The 8,713-nt window shown below is 37.8% G+C and overlaps 1 long non-coding RNA gene across 1 annotated transcript in view; it reads left to right on the forward strand.

Annotated features, from left to right (window-relative positions):
• The window catches only part of LOC130544744 (uncharacterized), a 181,824-nt gene extending 174,229 nt beyond the window's left edge, over window positions 1–7,595 (forward strand). Inside the window, exon 4 of the long non-coding RNA XR_008961287.1 lies at window positions 7,466–7,595. This is a non-coding gene — a long non-coding RNA (uncharacterized LOC130544744). The remainder of the gene's footprint in view (window positions 1–7,465) is intronic.
• The last annotated feature ends 1,118 nt before the right edge of the window (window positions 7,596–8,713 follow it).

Below are 8,713 nucleotides of genomic sequence, written 5' to 3' on the forward strand. Positions count from 1 at the left end.
TTTCAAAGCTCATTTTCATGTGTTGGTTTAGATGACATAAGAAATTGCTTATGTTACAGAGTTAAGGAAATTAAAGCGTGATGGGAATTATATACAGTGTAATACTGATTATGTAAAATCAAAATGAGTATATTACTTAAAAAAGAAATATGCTTAAATGTTAACAGTATTTGACTTCAGATTGAAATTATACACATTCTGTCCCCTGCTTTTCTCTGCTCTTTTGGGATGTCTACAAACTAGAAAATCAGAAGAAAGTAATGAAAACAGTTTTAAACGGAGCTAATTTGTATGACAATCTGTTAAAGTGTTTCTACACTTTGGTTCTGGTACATCAAACAAGGGACATACTTTATAACTATATTCTGCTAATTAAGGCTCCAAAGACCACATCTAGTTAACTTTATCTCTAAAAATCCATCTAACACATACTATTTCCCAAAATAACTCTTAAATTATTAACTGCATTTAATAGAAATCAGAGTCTGATTCTAATATCTCTGTATCTTACGGGTAAAGTAAATGTTATGTTTCTATTATTTTGCTAAACTAGGAGAAATACTACTAACAAATTAGCTACAAATTGTAAATTTTGAATGGGGAATGTAGTTGTTGGAGTTAAAGAATACATTTTAAGTTTCAAATGATTTATTGGACTGTTTAGTTATATATGGAGAAAATCCATTTGTATAAATATTAATTTTGTGGTAAGAATTTTCCATTTTCAATGTGTGTGTGTTTTTTTTAATGAAAGAGGATTAAAAAAAAAAAAAACAACCAAAAGTCAAGCTCTTTGCTATAACTCAAGTGCACTGAGAAGGATATAGTTCCCCCAGATGTTTACCTATTTGGAAATGAAATACGGAGATGTACATGAGGATTGATAAAGATGTGCATATATTCAAGGCCAGGTAACTCAACAGATTTATGTATGATTAATTTCAGTTAAAAGAATTGTACCTTACAGATTTGTTTTTCTGATCATGGTTTGCATTGTCAGTAATTTTGTAAATGGCTACCCAGAGAGCACATTTGTTATTGGCTAGGCTGATGTATTAGGCCGTTTTGATCATTCTTCATTTACCAAGCATTTGTTTGCCTCCGTTTGCTTGTGGCAGATTGAAGCAAACAGAAACAGGCTTTCAAATCATTATACAGCCAAGTATTTTTGCAGCGAAATACGTGACGAACAGAACTTGAGAGAGCCAAGTAAGAAATAGATGCCTCTAACAAAAGCAGGTCCGTCTTCCAAAATACAATTGTCACTTCTTAATTATTGTCTTTTTTTTTTAACGTCTTCTTTACAATTTCTCTATTCCTTTTTATGAAATGAAAGAACACTGTGGTTTTTTGGGGGAAGAAAATATGTCAAAAATGAAACAAATTTTTGTCTGATGTTCACTGCGAGTTACTCGAATACATGAACCTTATGAATGAAAGAGTATTAAGTTACATTAGGCCATGCACTTACGTTCTAAGGGAGATCATGAGCTTGTAAAAATAACTCATTAAAATGTTGATTTTGTTTTTCCTTCATCTTATTAGAACAGGCATGAAAATGTGTGATACTTACGATAATGCCCTCTTCTGCACACTGGATACTCTCTTTCTCCAAACTTGAATAAAAACCTCAGAATTCTCAGTTGAAGTCAGCACATGAGGCAGACCAGATCCATGCCGTGGACATGAGCTCTTCAAGGTCAAGGCCTCCTTGAGTTCATGCATCTACCACTAGAGAGTTGCATTCACCAGAGCCAACAGTTAAGCAGTGCGTGCTATGTCCCAGACACTTTCCTAAGGGCCCTCATTAGTTGCCTCATGGACCCCTCTTGACAGTCAAATGCCCCGAGGGACCATAATCCCCATTTCACAGATGAAAACACAGGCCCCACAAGGTCTGGTAAATGTGCCCAAGTCACACAGCTGTGAAGTGAAAGAACCGGAATTCAAACCCAAATTCCAGCCCTGCTCTGGCACCTGAGGGGGCCATGCCTGCATAGCTCAGTTTCTTTAGAATTCGACAGTTGCTTCTTAAGTGTCAAAAAGAGCTATAGGGGCACCTGGGTGGCGCAGTCGTTAAGCGTCTGCCTTCTGCTCAGGGCGTGATCCTGGCGTTCTGGGATCGAGATCTGCATCAGGCTCCTCCGCTAGGAGCCTGCTTCTTCCTCGCCCACTCCACCTGCTTGTGTTCCCTCTCTCGCTGGCCGTCTCTCTCTGTCATATAAGTAAATAAAATCTTGAAAAAAAGAAAAGAGCTATAAGTGTGCTTCTAGGTGTGGAAGGAAGCAAATGTACTCAGTAGATTTGCTCATAAAAGCACCTTTTCCTGGGGTGCTTGGGTGGTTCAGTCAGTTGAGTGACCAACTCTTGATTTTGGCCCACGTCATGATCTCAGGATTGTGAGATTGAGCCGCCCCCCCACCCCCCCACCCCACCCCCCACCCCCTGCTGGTGATCTGTGCTGGACACGGAGCCTGCTTGAGATTTTCTCTCTCCCTCTGCCCCTCCCCCCACCTCGATCTCTCTCTGGTGCTCTCCCTCTCCCTCTCTCTCTCAAAAAAAAAAAAAAAAAAAGTCACCCCTTCCTAATAGTCCCCACCCTTGTCTGCCTCAACCCAACCTCCATTGAATGCATTTCTCCCCATCGCTGTTCTCTGGAAACAACGCCATAAAATTATGCACTAATTACTGTGAATCCTAATTTGTTAATTTCCGTTGGTTATCTAACTTTTTAAAATATTTTCAGGGGGCACCTGGGTGGCACAGCGGTTAAGCGTCTGCCTTCGGCTCAGGGCGTGGTCCCAGCGTTATGGGATCGAGCCCCACATCAGGCTCCTCCGCTGCGAGCCTGCTTCTTCCTCTCCCACTCCCCCTGCTTGTGTTCCCTCTCTCGCTGGCTGTCTCTATCTCTGTCGAATAAATAAATAAAATCTTTTAAAAAAAATTAAAATATTTTCAGTTTAAAGGATAAATTAATTGTTATTCCAAAGGAATACATTACTAGTAACAGGAAAGATTTTGGGGGGTTGGAGTCCCCTCTGGAGCACTACTCCTAAAATCCAGCCACCAAAGGCCATTCATACTTAATGTTACCCATTGCTCATGGAAAGCATCAGAGACAAGGTACCAGGACCTCTAATAAGTTGAGGGGCTCAAAAAAGTGTTTTAAATTATTTTAAAATCAGAAAAAACACACTGTACTTTAAGGTCAAATAAAAGCTTTAATATCTAATACTAATACATTTATTTTCACACCAATGAAGTTTTGTTATGTATTTATTTATTTTTGAAGATTTTGTTTATCTCTTTGAGAGAGAAAGAGACAGACATAGTAAGAGGGAGCACAACTGGAGAGGAGAGGGAGAAGCAGACCCCCTGCTGAGCTCTCTGACTGCTGGGCTCAATCCCAGAGCTCTGAGATCATGACCTGAGCCTAAGGCAAATGCTTAACTGACTGGGCCACCCAGGCGCCCACCAATGCAGTTTTAAAATATGATTTCTACCTCCTTCTCTTTCCATCTCTTCCCCTCCCTCTTTGCTCATTCTCTTCCTTCCTTTCTCTGCTTCTTTATTTAATGAAAGAAGGGAGCTATGAAGGCAAAAATGCTTAGGGTCACAGAAGTCAATGTGGCTGATTGCTGAGGAGAAAACAGCTATTTACTCGCATGCTTCCACCTTCTCCTAACAAGTTAACTGAATCTAAGAGAAGAAAGAAATAAACAGCAATAACAACAACAACAACAAAACACAAAAGAAGTCCCTTTTTGATCATATAAATAACTGAATCTAAGAATAAAATAATTTTTTTCTTGTAAAATGGTTTCCATGGTTTCATGAAGAGAATGGCTAAAGTCCCCTCCATTTCTATGCTTGGTTATTTCACAAGAAACTTGGGGATTTGGGGATCTTATCTTTCTCTTTGTGCTTGGGTTATTCTATTAAATAATTGAATAGGGTTAACCAGGAGCAACAGAAGAACATTTTATTTGTGTTGCAAAGTACAACTTTCTGATTTTGTTCAGGGGAAAATATTCTTATTTCTGTGGAACCTGTCATGGAATTATTTTAAGAAACTTTTATTGCTTTTTTTAAAAAAGATTTTATTTATTTATTTTAGAGAGAGAGAAAGATAGAAAGGGAGAGTATGAGTGGAGGGAGGGGCAGAGGGTGAGGGAAAGAGCATCTCAAGCAGACTCCATGCTAAGCACGGATCCTGATGCAGGGCTCTATCTCATGACCCTGAGCTCATGAGCCCAAATCAAGAGTTGGACGCTCAATCAACCGAGCCACGCAGGCCCCCCAAATAACTTCCATTGTTAAAATAAGAACAGTTTTGATAACTGCCACATATTGCTAAATTAACAAAAATTTAACACTAAAATAGTAACAATGCCAAAAGATTTAGTTACGAAATTTCGAGGTCCTAAATCTTCAGCCTTCTCAGAAGTCATGCATTATGAGAACGGGCTTTGCAATATTTCAGACCAAGGCTTCTAAATTTGTTATATCCAGTACAGTGGCCACTAGTCACATATGACTGTTTAAATTTAATTTAAATGAATCAAAATTAAAGAGTAGAGATTCATTTCCTCAGTCACACCAGCCACATCTCAAATGCTCAGTACTCTCATATAGAATGTGGCCACCATGTTGGAAATGGCAGTTACAAAGCATTTCCATTATTATAGAAGGTTCTGTTGAACTTGGTCAGAGGCTAGCACATAAATAGTTTAGGCTTTGTCTGCCATATGGTGTTTGTTGTAACTACTCAACTCTGTCATTGTAGTGGAAAAGCAACTGTAGACAATATATAAGCAAATGGGTGTGGCCTTGTCCCAATAAAAGTTTATTTGAAAAAACAGTCAATGGGCGAGGTCTGGCTACAGAATATAGTTTGCTACCTCTGGACTAAATTATTCATGCAGGGCACTAAGCACCGTGTTGGACACATTATAAAAAATTCAATAAATGGTATTCTTTTCTTGAGTTTTTAAAAACAAGGAAAGTACCTAAAAGACAGAAAATAACTTAAAAGTCCAATAGTTTTTGTAAATATAATTTGGTGTGTTCCAGAAATGTAATAGCTCTAATCACTTTAACACAATGCTGGAAACAAAACAAAAAACCCAAACCCCCACACTGAAAAGTGTTTAGTGGAAAGAAAGATGCTTCTGATCCATCTTTATATTTTAAAGAAATTCTGTAGGTTATAGGCCTATTTTTTAAGAGGACGGAAACACAAGTGGTTACACATCTCTGTGGAGTGACTTAGGCAAGTTTTAATTTCACTGTCTTCGCTTACCTGTGTTTTTAAACATTTTCTACACATAACCTTTTTATTTTTTATAATCAAAAGAAAGAAGGTACTAAACTAATAAAAGTACCTGGAGTCTTAATCTTCCTACAACGTGTTCCTAGTGTTGGTGAGGGAAATGCGCCGAACACGCTCTGTTCTCACTGAAGCACACCATTGTCCCGTTCTATTTAGTCTGTCTCTGTATATGTACTTTATAAACACCTTTGGTATGAGACAAAACAGTAATAGTGTGAAGGTGGCCAAGCGTGGAAATCGTGAGTAATTGAGAGATACGGTTTAATGGACTGCTGGATCGTTTATGACTTCAAGATAATCATTTGGAACTTAGGAGACAATTTCGTAGACAAAATCCCCCCTCTGCTCACCGATTGTGTCTTCTTGTTACCTAAATATAAACACAGAAGTTTAAAACATTTTCCGTATATGAACCGTGTTGCATCTTTATCAGCAGAGGGTACACACGTATTAGGGTTCGGTGCTGCACCAAAGCACTGAAACCAGCCCCCTCCATGTTCCTTGAGAATTTCTAGCATAAGAAAATGTCTACAACAAAGTATTAGGAATAAAAATGGATTCATACACTACCTGGATCTGGGTTATAATACAGACAAAACATACAAATGTCAAACTGAATTTTTAAATTTACATCCTAGAGTTTCATTTAAAAAAAAAAGACCCATACACACATTATATAGACACACACACACATATATATATGTGCATATATACACACAAACAAAAGAGAAACAGAAAACTTTTGAATGTGCATTAAGCAAATGCACAAATAGTGAATTTGAAATGTACCTTAAAGTTAAACAATTCTATACAAATATTTGCTCCATCAGGAAATAGAGCATTATCACAGTTTCTGGCAATATTTTTATTAGAAATCAAATGCAGCCTTTTAAAAAAATTGTCCTTTTTTTCTGTGGTTGGAGCAACAGCAGACCAGGGAAGTTTAAGACGATTTAAAGATGCCTTCTACCTAAAATATTCTGTTTTACTAATGTTGGTAGCCTGATCACTTTAGTTTGAATTGTCACGAAATTGATCGTAACTGGCAATTATGAAGTACCTAAGCATGCCTATATTTTTATCTTCTTGATGGGCAAAAATTCAGTTATAGTTTAGATTATAGTGTACATAAGAAAGGCAAACCTGTTTCCCTTTTCAGTTGAGAAAACCTCATTTGGGTAATGATGTGATTTTCCATCTGAGGTGGTTATGCAGGCATTAGTCAAGGAGCCCTATAGGAAAGGACGAGATGTTAAGTTTTACCTCAAGATACATTTACAAGTCCTGTTTGGCAGCATTTGCTCTGAGAACAAGCTAAGCTATATATTTCAGAGAAATTGAAACCATATGTTGACACCTAAAAAATCTTGAGAAATACCCCTGGAGTTTGCAAGAAAACATATAAATATAATCAAATCGTTGTAGAATATGTCTACTTGGACTAACTATAATACTTCACTTGTTTTTCAAGGAGCTGTATTAGTGATCTTAATGCTATTAACTGTAATACACTGTGACCTAATTTAAACTGACTGATTGAGTTAATATTAAACTCTTCATCTTATATTTCCAAATTGAAATGAAAAGATTTAATAGTACCTGCTTCAATTTTAGTAATAATTATGTTTCCTTGCTGATACTTGGCATCGAGAGCTCTCCTGTCGAAAGACCGAGGTCTTGGAACACAACTTAAGCCAAAATGAAGCCTCAATAAGAAAACACAATTTGGGTCATATTTAGGCTGGCGGATGTTTGATGAACTACCAACAGACATTCCAATTTCTCCAGTACCCTGACCAGTCACTTCTGTCCACAGAAATTGAAAACGCCCCTCCAAAGGCAATGACATCAATCTTAATTTAAGGATGGACACTTGACAGGAATTACCTGTCCCAATGAAATCTTAATTTAAAGCTGGATACGGGACAGTTCTTCCGGAGCCCCAGAAATATACCTATGTAGTGGTAAATACGGTGATAAAATATTGAGTGCTCTTTGCCTATAGAAGAGTCTCCACTTGAATTAAAGCATTCATGGTATCGTTGCCTTGGTGTGGTTTTAGAATTCTGTCCACTTGGAAAGCATAAAAGAAAAGTATGGTTATTATTATTTTTTAAATGTTTTTTGCATCAGGTTGAGTTGGTGATTCTTGGTGAGGACCTCAGGACGGGAAAATCAGATGTCATCATCTAGCTCTCGCTGTATCTACTAGGGGTTCCCACTCGCCGCTGTCACCCGTGAGTCTCCTAATCTCCATTTGCTGTGACCACACAGCTGAGTGCTCTTGGTTGGCCGTTCCTCTCTGCACATCTTTTTTGTTGTTCTTGTTGTTAGTTTCATGGACTATTTGATATTGAAAATAAGGCAATTTTATTGATGCAGTTTTTCACATGTTTCTTCCACACACTTATTCTTTTCTTCAAATTTTACTTCATGAAGAACATGTTTCTACTTGCAAATCACGTCCATCTTGCCAATTTTTAATTATGTAGGGCTTTCTTACTTTCTTCTTTTCTGTGTTTCTTCCTTCCTTCCTTTCTTTTTCTTTTTCTTTTTCTTTCTTTTTTTTTTCTTCCTGCTGGTGGTAGAATATTTATGTGGAACAATGTACTTCTAACTCAATTATTTGGAAAGAAGCCCGTACCCACCCCAACACAAACACATATCACCACCACCACCATTGCTACCCAAGGCACAGAGAAACAGAGAAACAGCTCCATGTTTTTCCAGTGAAAATTCACAAAGAATATGCATTTCATGAAATTTTATATGATTCTTATTAATATCCTCATGAGGGAGAATGGGGTTCACAACACATGCACACATGTACTATGCCACACTGAACTTTGGACCAACAGTAGCTACCTCCATATACTGAGTACCTATAGTATGTGCTAAAGAATTTTCTAGGTTTCAAATATATCTTATTTAAAACCTAACTAAAATCCATAAGGTTAATCCTCTATATACGGGGAAATGGATTTGGGGGAATTTAAATAATTTGCTCACATTCCCATAGCAAGAAGATCAGAGATAAATTTTTTAAAAGTCTTTATTTGAGAGAGAGAGAGAGTAGGGGGGAGGTGCAGAGGGAGAGAGAGAGTCTCAAGCAGACTTGCTGAGTGTGGAGCCCAGCCGAGGGCTCGGTTTCACGACCCTGAGATCGTGATCTGAGCTGAAACCAAGAGTCAGATGCTTTACTGACTGAGCCACCCAGGTGTCCCGGGAAAATAAATGTAAACGTACGTTTCTCTGACAATGAAGCCTGTGTTTTGAAGTGCGTTACGTATTGCCCACTTTTTATGTCTCTGATCCACAATTGCCTTGAAACTACCGTGAGCAAATAAAACCAACAAAAATGCAAAATCATTTGAGACATAA

The sequence above is a fragment of the Ursus arctos genome, unplaced genomic scaffold (genome assembly GCF_023065955.2).
Source record: "Ursus arctos isolate Adak ecotype North America unplaced genomic scaffold, UrsArc2.0 scaffold_24, whole genome shotgun sequence".
Lineage (NCBI taxonomy): Eukaryota > Metazoa > Chordata > Mammalia > Carnivora > Ursidae > Ursus > Ursus arctos.